Source organism: Pipistrellus hanaki (genome assembly GCF_964339955.1).
Source record: "Pipistrellus hanaki genome assembly, chromosome: 7".
In the NCBI taxonomy this organism is placed as follows: domain Eukaryota; kingdom Metazoa; phylum Chordata; class Mammalia; order Chiroptera; family Vespertilionidae; genus Pipistrellus; species Pipistrellus hanaki.
The window spans coordinates 11,425,446-11,435,831 of NC_140509.1; the positions used below are offsets into that span (position 1 = coordinate 11,425,446).

Genomic DNA, 10,386 nt, shown 5'->3' on the forward strand with positions numbered 1-10,386 from the left:
GTGTGTTATTAGCATATAAAAATGCCACTGATTTCTGGACATTGACAATACCCAACCAACTGAGCCACACTGGCCAGGGATGATCAAGTGATTTTTATCTTTCATTTTGTTTATGTGATGTATCACATTTATTGATTTGTGGATATGGTATCAGCCTTGCATCCTAGGAATAAATCCCACTTGATCATGGTGTACGATCTTTTTAATGTATTGCTGTATCCAGTTTGCTAATATTTTGCTGAGGATTTTAGCACCTATGTTCATCAGCGATATTGACCTATAATTTTCTTTCTTTGTAGTGTATGTATCTGGTTTTGAAATTAGGATAATGACGGCCTCGTAAAAAGAGTTTTGAAGTCTTCCCTCCTCTTAAAATGTTTTAGAATAGTTTGAGGTGGATAGGTATTAGTTCTTGGAATGTTTGATAAAATTTGCATGCAAAGCCATCTGTTCAGGACTTGGTTTGCTGGGAGTTTTCTTTTCTTTTATTTCATTACTGCTTCAGTTTCATTAGTTGTTATCTGTTTGTTCAGGTTTTCTAATTCTTCCTGATTCAGTCTTGAAAGGGTGTATCTAAAAATTTGTCCATTTGCTCAGGTTGTCCCATTTGTGGCATATAGTTGTTCAATTCTTTGTATTTCTGTGATGTCAGTGGTTACTTCGCCTCCTTCATTTCTGATTTTATTTATTTTGGTCCTCTCTCTTGTTTCTTGGTGAGTCTGGCTAAAGGTTCATCAATCTTGTTTATCTCTTCAAAGAGCCAACTCTTAGTTTCATTGATCTTTTGTTTTTTGAAGATTCTGTCACTTATTTCCACTCTGATCTTTATTATTTCCTTCCCTCTATTTACTCTGTTTGTTGTTCTTTGTTTAGTTCTTTTAGGTGTAGGTTTGATTGTTTATTTGAGATTTTTCTTGCTTCTTGAGGTAGGCCTGTAATGCTATGAACTTCCCTCTCAGAACTACTTTCTCTGTGTCCCATAGATTTTGGGTTTTTATGTGTTCATTTTCATTTTTTCCCCCCCGGTAATTATTTATTCTTTAGTCTCCTTGGTAACCTTTTTATTATTTAATAATATGCTATTTAGTCTCCATGTGTTTTTGAGTTTTGTGTTTTTTTCTTTGTAGTTGATTTCTAGTTTCATGCCATTGTAATCCAAGAAGATGCTGGGTATGATTTCAATCTTCTTGAATTTGTTACGATTTATTTTATGTCCTAACATGTGGTTTATCTTTGAGAATGTTCCATGTGTACTAGAGAGAATGTATATTCTTCTGCTTCGGAATGAAATGTTCTATAAATATCAATTAAATCCATATGATCCAGTGTCTCATTTAAGGTCGCTGTTTCCTTGTTTATTTTTTGTCTGAAAGATCTATCTAGTGATGATAGTGGGGTGTTAAAGTAACCCACTATGACTTTTTTGCTGCCCATCTCTCCCTTAAAGTCTACCAAGAGTTATTTATATACTTAGGTGTTCCTATATTGGGTGCATATATGTTTAGGGGAGTTATGTCCTCTTATAACAGCAAAAATTTATAAACAAGCTTATAGTCCAATAGAAGGGAAATGGCTATAAAACTACATCCCACAACCATTCAGTTGTACTTTTGAAGCATTTATAATAGCAGGGCAAATGCTGAGAAGTTAAAAAGAGCAGGTAGATAGCCCTAGCTCCGTGGTCAGCAAACTGCGGCTCGAGAGCCACATGTGGCTCTTTGGCCCGTTGAGTATGGCTCTTCCACAAAATACTATGGCCTGGGTGAGTCTATTTTGAAGAAGTGGCATTAGAAGTTTAAGTTTAAAACATTTGGATCTCAAAAGAAATTTCAGTCGTTGTACTGTTGATATTTGGCTCTGTTGACTAATAAGTTTACAGACCACTGCCCTAGCTGGTTTGGCTCACTGGATAAAGGATCAGCCTGCAGACTAAAGAATTCTGAATTTGATTCTAGTCAAGGGCACATGCCCAGGTTGTGGGCTCGATCCCCAATGGGGGGGCGTGCAGGAGGTAGCCGATCTATGATTCTGTCTCATCATTGACTTTTCTTTCTCTTTCTCCCCCTTTCTCTCTCTAAAATAAAAAAAAGAAAAGAAAAGCTATCCTATCTAGTAAAAGAGTGATATGCAAATTAAACATCATTCCATTACACCCACAAGCCAAGCCCACCAGCCAATCAGGAGCAAGTGTGCAAATTAACCCAACCAAAATGGCTGCTGCCACTGAGCTAGCAGGAGGCTTGTGTTCCCCCAGCAATGGAGGAAGCCAAGCTTTCCGCACACCCTGGCCAGCCCAGGCCTCCACTTAAGGCTACAAAGTTTCATAGAAGATAAATAAATCCCTCCAAAAAAAATGGCTGTGGCCATGGAGCGAGCTTGGCTCCACTCAAGGCTACAAAGTGTGTGTGTGTGTGTGTGTGTGTGTGTGTATGTATGTATATATATATATATATATATATATATATAGAGAGAGAGAGAGAGAGAGAGAGAGACAGACAGACATCAATTTGTTGTTCTACCTATTTATGCATTTACTGGTTGCTTCTTGTATGTGCCCTGACCGGAGATTTAACCCGCAACCATGGCGTATGCAAGCAAGGGGAACCTTTTTTTCTGCCAAGGGCCATTTGGCTATTTATAACACTATTCTTGGGCCATACAAAATTATCAACTTAAAAATTAGCCTACTATATTTGGTCAAACCGTTAATTAACTCACCCCTGATGCCTTGGCGTGGCCAGACCAGAGGATTTGTGGACCTTACCACGCGCCTGTGGCCAGACGTCCCCCCTCCCTGGTGTTTTGGGATGATGCTCTCACCAACTGAGCTACCTGGCCAGGGCTTATTTTCCTTTCTTTCTGTGTTCTATGTGTAGATTTTTTAGCATTCGTAGAAAACACAATATACTTTTATAAAATCCTCTTCAGGTATCAGTTCTCAGGCCACCATCAACCTCCCCATGGAATCATGCAAAACTTCCAGTCTGAATGCATCTCTCATCCTTGTTGGTACTCTCACGTGTCTCTGTGTTAGCTCGAGATATAGTTTCTTTGTATGCTTATTCACCGTGTGCTTTTATTTCCTTCAATCTTTGCAGGCAGGGACAAGTCTTACCCATTTTTATATCCTGCCCCACCCACTCAGGCCCCTAGCTCTATGTCTAGAAGTTTATTGGCTCAATGTCCTTCCCAATTCCCTTGCCATGTCCCTGCCAGTATCCTTATCTGCTCCCCAGCCAACAGGATGGATGCTCAGAGAGGACCTGTCTTCTTTCAGGAGTGATTGATGGGCTAAATACCTCCCACTCCTACGTGGAATGCTGCTCCCTCTCCCTCCCTCCCACATACCAGGACCAGGACACCAAGGGTGGGGCCTACGGTATTCCCCGGAAGGGCCCCAGTCAGAATGGACCTTTGTATGAAGCAGCAACCTTTGCACTGACAATTGGGACTTTCAGAGGAAACCATTAATCAGATTAGCTAGTTGACACTGACATGCAGAATCTGACTGGAGGGCAGAGACACAAGAAAACTGAGGTGGGATGGTGAGGGGGTGGCAGAGTAGAGACCTGTGTGGTAGGGAAAAGTGTAAGTGTTCTGGGGAAGAGAAGTCAGATTGGGGCAAAACAGGCAAGGGGGCAAGGACTGGACTGGGGCAGTTGGCACTTAAACTAAATGCCACCTACTTTATCAAACAGCTTGGAACCAAACTGTGAGTTGAAAACCAGGAGCAGGAAGAGAATCCAGCTGGACACCCCATGGTAGGGATCAGACACGGTCATCTCTAAGGGCCCTTCCAGTCTGTCAATTTGGGACTTCGAGCGACCATTCCTTTTCTGTCCCTGATGATAACAGTATCTGCCAGTATACAGCGCTTACATTGTGCCAGTCATTGGTCTATGCTTTTTATTATAGTAACTTGCTTAATCTGAAAACCAGAAGAGGGAGGTATTATTATCTTTAAATTACAGATGAGAAAACTGGCACAAAAAGATTAAGTAACTTGCCCAAGGCCCCACTGCTAGAGGCCACCAAGCTAGAGTGTGAAAAACCATCAGAATCTGTGCCCAACCATGCCTTTCTGGCTTCTGTAAGTGCTAAGGTCTTCCCTTCCAGCTCCAGACCCTTGGGGCCTTTGCTCAGCCCGGTAACATTTCTTTTCTTTTAAAATATATTTTTATTAATTCTCCAGAGGAAGGGAGAGGGAGAGAGACAGAAACATCAATGATGAGAGGAATCATTGATCATCTGCCTCCTGCATACTCTACACTGGGGATTGAGCCCGCAATCCAGGCACATGCCCCAACCAGGAATTGAACCATGATCTTCTGGTTCATAGGTCGATGCTCAACCACTGAGCCACTTCGGCTTCACTCTTTTTTACTTATTTTTTAATATATTTTTATTGATTCCAGAGAGGGAGAGGGAGGGAGAGGGAGAGAGAGAGAGAGAAACATCAGTGATGAAAAGGAATGACTGATTGACGTTTTCTTTCTGGTTCTACGGGAGGAAGCAGAAATGCTGGAAAGCTAGCACTGAGGTGATTCTTAGTTACCCGCAGGGGTAGTTCAGAGGTGACCAATAAACAAGCTCCCATCCCTGATTGTGTAGGATTCCTCCATCCATCCCTCCCTCCTTCCCTCCCTCTCTCTATCAGCTCACTCAAGTGCTTTAGTCTTGCAAATAACTTCTAAGTCAGTCTTGGAGCTGAGAGGGTTCATACATTTAAATACACTTACAGCTCAGTTGGTTAGAGAATCATACTGATACCCCAAGGTTGCGGACTTGATCCCTGATCAGGGCACATACAAGAATCAACCATGCATAAATAAGAGGAACAAGTCAATGTCTCAATACCTCTCTCTCTCTCTCTCTCTCTCTCTCTCTCTCTCTCTCTCTCTCTCTCTCTCTCTCTTTCTCTCTCTCTCCCCTCTCCTCTCCTCTCCTCTCCCTCTCAAATAAAAAAATTTAAATATTTTAATATTTATTGTATATCTACTATGTGCCAAGCACTGATCTAGGTGCCACAATAATTTTTTTCTTGACTTGGAAGTATCATTAAAATGAACAAGATGGCAGAAAAAAAGTTGAGGTCCTCTTCAAGCAGGGATTGAACACATGAGACTATTGAGGTGGTTCTCTGCTCCATGGCCGAGGACTTTGCAAGCAGAGTAGCAAAAGGAACATGCCAGGGGTTGCTGATGTCAAAGATGTCTCTGAGGCAGCTACAGCCAAGACTGGTTAGAAGCCCGCCAATCCCTTTTCCTCTTCCTGGTGCACAGAAAAAACAATTCCCAGGTAGGTAGGGGCCATGGCCCTGGGTCTGGCCAATGGACTGCGAGCAGCCACGATGCTGTCTCTTCAGGCCTGGACATGAAAGGCCAAGCACAGGCCTCACACTCTCCGTTGTGAGGGACTAGGATGCAGAAGAAGCTAATAAAAGACTTTCAGGATGCAGACACTGTAGGAAGTAAGGCCACTGGATGCCTGGTCCACTTCTTGAAGTTATGAAGTGAAAAAAGATGTTTAATTTTATGTGCCCCAGTCTTTTGTGTTGGGAGAAGAACAGATGATGGCTCTGGTATCGATATATTTGGTGGAAATGGGGAAACGGGCTTTCCCTGGTCTGGGAAGCTTTCCCTGGCTTGGTCCCCCTCCTCCCCACAGGGTTCATGTCTTCTCTAGGGTCTCCTGAAGCACCTTGTATGGATTTCTACAATGGCATATGTTAGAGCAAGTCTTCTATTAGATGGTGAGCTCCTTAAGGGTAAGGCTTAACGTAGAGCCATCACTTAGGTTCTCAAGAAGCTGAAATGATTGGTGGGGAGAAAGGATGCAGAATTTATATAACTTTGGATATAATGGTTTCCATTGATGGTAAAATTTCCAAGTGGTTCTACTCAACTACATTTTCAATAAGGGCTTCAAATTCAGGTCGGAGGTTATAGATGATTTGGGGCATCAGACAAGTGTCAACATTTGGAACTCTAATAGCAGAAGTTATCTTCAAAACTAAGATTATGGAAAGCATGACACTGTACCAAGCTCTTTTTAATCATTATTTTACATTATTCTCAGAACAACACTATGAAGTAGTTATTAGCTTCAAAAATGAAGAAGTTGAGGCTTAGCGAGGTTAAGAGATTTGCCTATGATCAAGCACTGGTAAATTGAGGATCTAGAATTCAGGGTAAACACAATAATCATAATGATAATCATAAAAATGAGTTACTTTTTATTGAACACTTACTATGCTCCAGATAATGTAGCACTTTTAGTGCTTTTACAACCACCCTATGAAATGGTATTTGCAAATGCAAAAACATGGCGCTATCTACCAACTAAGCCCTCAACCACCATGGCTTTAAACAAACTCTGGGGATACTCAAAAAGCCAGATGACTAGAACAGTAATAATTTGCAAAATTATTTAGAGTTTGCAAAATGATCCCACATAACTTATCTCGATTCTCACAACATGGTGAAGGGTATTGTTCAAGGCACGTATTCCCAATTGAAAAACTGGGAATCTAAGTCTCCAGGACACTTTCAAGACTAGAATACAGGTCTACTGACTTCTAATCTAGGCCTCATTAAAAGCAGAGGTAGAAAAAAAGTAATACAGAGAGAGGCTAAAAGTTAAATGATGGAACAAATGCTAAATAAATGCTGAAGAAAGCTGACACCAAATATTAACATGAGATAAATAGGCACTAAAGCAAAAAGCATGATAAGAAATAGTCACACTATGATGTTTTGAAAATTGGCTACAATAATAATTTATTTTATGTCAGAGGGATGGTTACTCCTTTTTAAAATTTTTACTTTTCAATTACAGTTTACATTCAATACTATTTTGTTTTAGTTTCAGGTGTACAGAACAGGAATTAGACAATCATTTACTTTCTAAAATGTTCCCCAATATTTTCAGTACCTGACTGGCACCATACGTAGTTATTACAGTATCATTTACTACATTCCCTATGCTTGTACTTTGCATCCCTGTGGCTATTTTGCTACTACCAATCTGTACTTCTCATTCCTTTCACCTTTTCACCCAGGCCCCCAACCACCCTCCCCTCTAGCAACCATCAGTCTGTTCTCTGTATCTCTGAATCTGTTTCTATTTTTGTTTTGTTCATTTATTTTGTTCTTTAGATTCCACACATAAGTGAGATCATATGATATTTGTCTTTCTCTGACTGACTTATTTCACTTAGCATAGTACCCTCTAGGTCCACCCATACTATCACAAATGGTAAGATTTCCCTTTTTTATGGCTGAGTAAGTGTGTGTGTGTGTGTGTGTGTGTGTGTGTGTGTGTGTGTGTGTGTTATAGCTTTTTTATTCACTCGTGTACTTGTGTATTGATGGGCACTTCAGTGGCTTCCATATCTTGGCTACTATAAATAACATTAAAATGGGAATTCTTTTGAATTAGTGTTTTGGGTTTTTGTGGACATATACCCAGAAGTGGAATTGTTGGGACATAAAGTAGTTCCATTTATAATTTTCTGAGGACCCTCCATACTATTTTCTTGATTTCAGAGAGGAAGGGAGAGAGAGAGAGAGAGAGAAATATCAACGATGACAGAGCCTCATTGATGGGCTACCTCCTGCATACCCCCCACTGGGGATGGAGCTGCAACCTGGGCATGTGCCCTGACCAGAATCAAACCGTGACCTCCTGGTTCATAGATCTACGCTCAACCACTGAGCCACACCGGCTGGGCCATGCTATTTTCCACAGAGCTGCACCAGTCTGCATTCGTACCAACAACGCATGAGGGTTCCCTTTACTCCACTTCCTTACCAACATTGTTGTTGGTTGATTTACTGATGAAAGGCATTCTGACAGGTGTGAGGTGAGATCTCATTGTGGTTTTCATTTGCATCTCTCTGATGACTAGTGATGTTGAGCATCTTTTCATATGTCTATTGGCCACCTGCATGTCCTTTTTGGAGAAGTATCTATTCAGCTCCTCTGCCCATTTTTTTAAAATATATTTTATTGAATTTTTACAGAGAGGAAGGGAGAAGGATAGAGAGTTAGAAACATCGATGAGAGAGAAACATTGACCAGCTGCCTCCTGCACACCCCCCCACTGGGGATGAGCCCGCAACCAAGGTACATGCCCTTGACCGAAATCGAACCTGGGACTTTTCAGTCTGCAGGCCAACACTCTATCCACTGAGCCAAACTGGTTTCGGCTGCCCATTTTTTAATTGGATTTTTTGTGGGTTCTTTTTTTTTTTATATTGCGTTTTATCAGTTCTTCATGCATTTTATATATTAACTTCTTATTGGATGTCTCATTGGTGAATATGTTCACTAGGTTGTCTTTTTGTTTTATACATGGATTCCTTTGCAATGCAAAAATTTTATAGTTTGATGTAGTCCCAATCAGAAAAAAAGAATATATTTTTTCTAGAATAACATAGTAATTCTAAATCTGTATATATCAAATAATAAAGATTCTGAAATATAAAGTCAAACTTGACAAAACTATAAGAAGAAACTGATAAATCTACCATTGGGTAGGAGGTTTAATACATCTTTTTTAGTAATTGGTAAATTAAACAGACAAAAATCAGAAATGATTTGGAAGAAAAAAATGATTTGGAAGATTTAAACAATGCCATTAATAAGCTTGAGATCTATTATCTATAAACTTATATATATTTACGTAAGTGTGTACATATACATTAAGCTTATTAAATAAATGTATATAAGTATATGTGTGTGTATTAAATAATACACTTTTCTTTTAAGCATACAAATTAACTACACAAATTAACAAGCAAGTCACAAAACACTTCAAAAAATTAGTATTTCAAAGACTATATTAAGCGACCAAACTGCAACTAAGTTAGAAGTAATCAAAAACAATAACAAATCATCCCACACATGGAAATTTAAAAACACATGTCCAAGTAACATATATTGAAGAAAAAAAACCTTTATGTAAAAATGTTTAAGAACTAGAACTAAATAATAATGAAAATACCACATCATAAAACTTATTGGATAGCTACACTAAGACCCTGCCTTTCCAAATCCAAACAAGAAAGCAATGAAGTCACAGACGCACAGCTAACCCACAGTCCTACACCTCTGGCCACGCTTAACATGACCAGGGGAATCAGGAGCTGACTTTGCATACAAGTCCCTTTTCCCCACAAAACTGGATGAAAAAACGAGGTCAACATTTTTTTAAAAAAACCAGTGTCCACATAGTAAAACAGTACATCAAGCATCAAAGGCTAATACAGGCCAAATACACAAGGTTTAAGTTTATGTGGGCCGAAAAAAACCAAAAGCTTCAATTTTCATAGAAAGGTAGGTTTATTTCAATAGCATTATACTGAATACAAAGGGCTGAAATAAATGAGTAATCATTAACTTAAAATAATAGAACATTTTAATAAAATTATATTTTTTCTGAACATTAACTTACCAGACATTGAATAACTGCACAAATTAATAAGCGCAACGCAAATAAACCTATTTTTCTTGTTCTCTGAAAGCAAAATATTCCTGTTGCGCACACCAAACGAGTCAGTCCAAGACTAATGACGTGGCAATCGGCTGCTAAAACATTCGCTGCTAGTATTAGTGGAGAGAAATGGTGCGCTTGTGTGTAAGGCACATTAGGGAAATGAGTGCAACACGATTATAGTAATCAGTCATTAACGAACATTGTAGTTCATTATTAATAATTATGTATAACAGGACATTGTAATTAAGTTATAAAAATAGAGAAATTTTTATTAAAACGTTCCTTACATACCGTTATATTGGCTGGGCTTCAAAAATATTCGTTGTGGGCTGCTTGTGGCCTTTGGGCTGCGAGTTTGACATGCTTGCTGTATATAGTGCTCTGGCCAGGTGGTTCAGTTGGTTGCAGCATCAATCCTGTGTACCAAAAAGTATCAGGTTCAATTCCTGGTCAGGGCACATACCTAGGTTTAGATTCAGTCCCAGTCAGAGTGTCTATGGCAGGCAACCAATCAATCTCTCTCTCTATCTATCTATCTAATAAAAATATATTCTCCAGTGAAGATTAAAGTCACTAGGATGGTATAAAAGTAATGACCAGTGCCTTTTTTTTCTTTTAAGGTTCAAGTCCTTTTTTATTTATTTATTTATTTTTTAATATATTTGTATTAATTTCAGAGAGGGAAGGAGAGGGAGAGATAGAAACATCAATGATGAGACAGAATCACTGATTGGCTGCCTCCTGCACAACCCCCACTGGGGATCGAGCCCAGAACCCGAGCATGTGCCCTTGGCCGGAATCAAACCCAGGACCCTTCAGCCCGCAGGCCGATGCTCTATCCACTGAGCCAAACCAGCTCGGGTGTTCACACTATTTTTAACAGCAGC

The 10,386-nt window shown here is 39.7% G+C and overlaps 1 protein-coding gene across 1 annotated transcript in view; it reads right to left on the bottom strand.

Annotated features, from left to right (window-relative positions):
* CCND3 (cyclin D3) overlaps positions 1-9,915 on the bottom strand; it is a 49,575-nt gene extending 39,660 nt beyond the window's left edge. Inside the window, exon 1 of the mRNA XM_084890304.1 lies at positions 9,791-9,915. The gene's annotated coding sequence lies outside the window, so the exon portion shown is untranslated. The remainder of the gene's footprint in view (positions 1-9,790) is intronic.
* Positions 9,916-10,386: the final 471 nt, after the last annotated feature.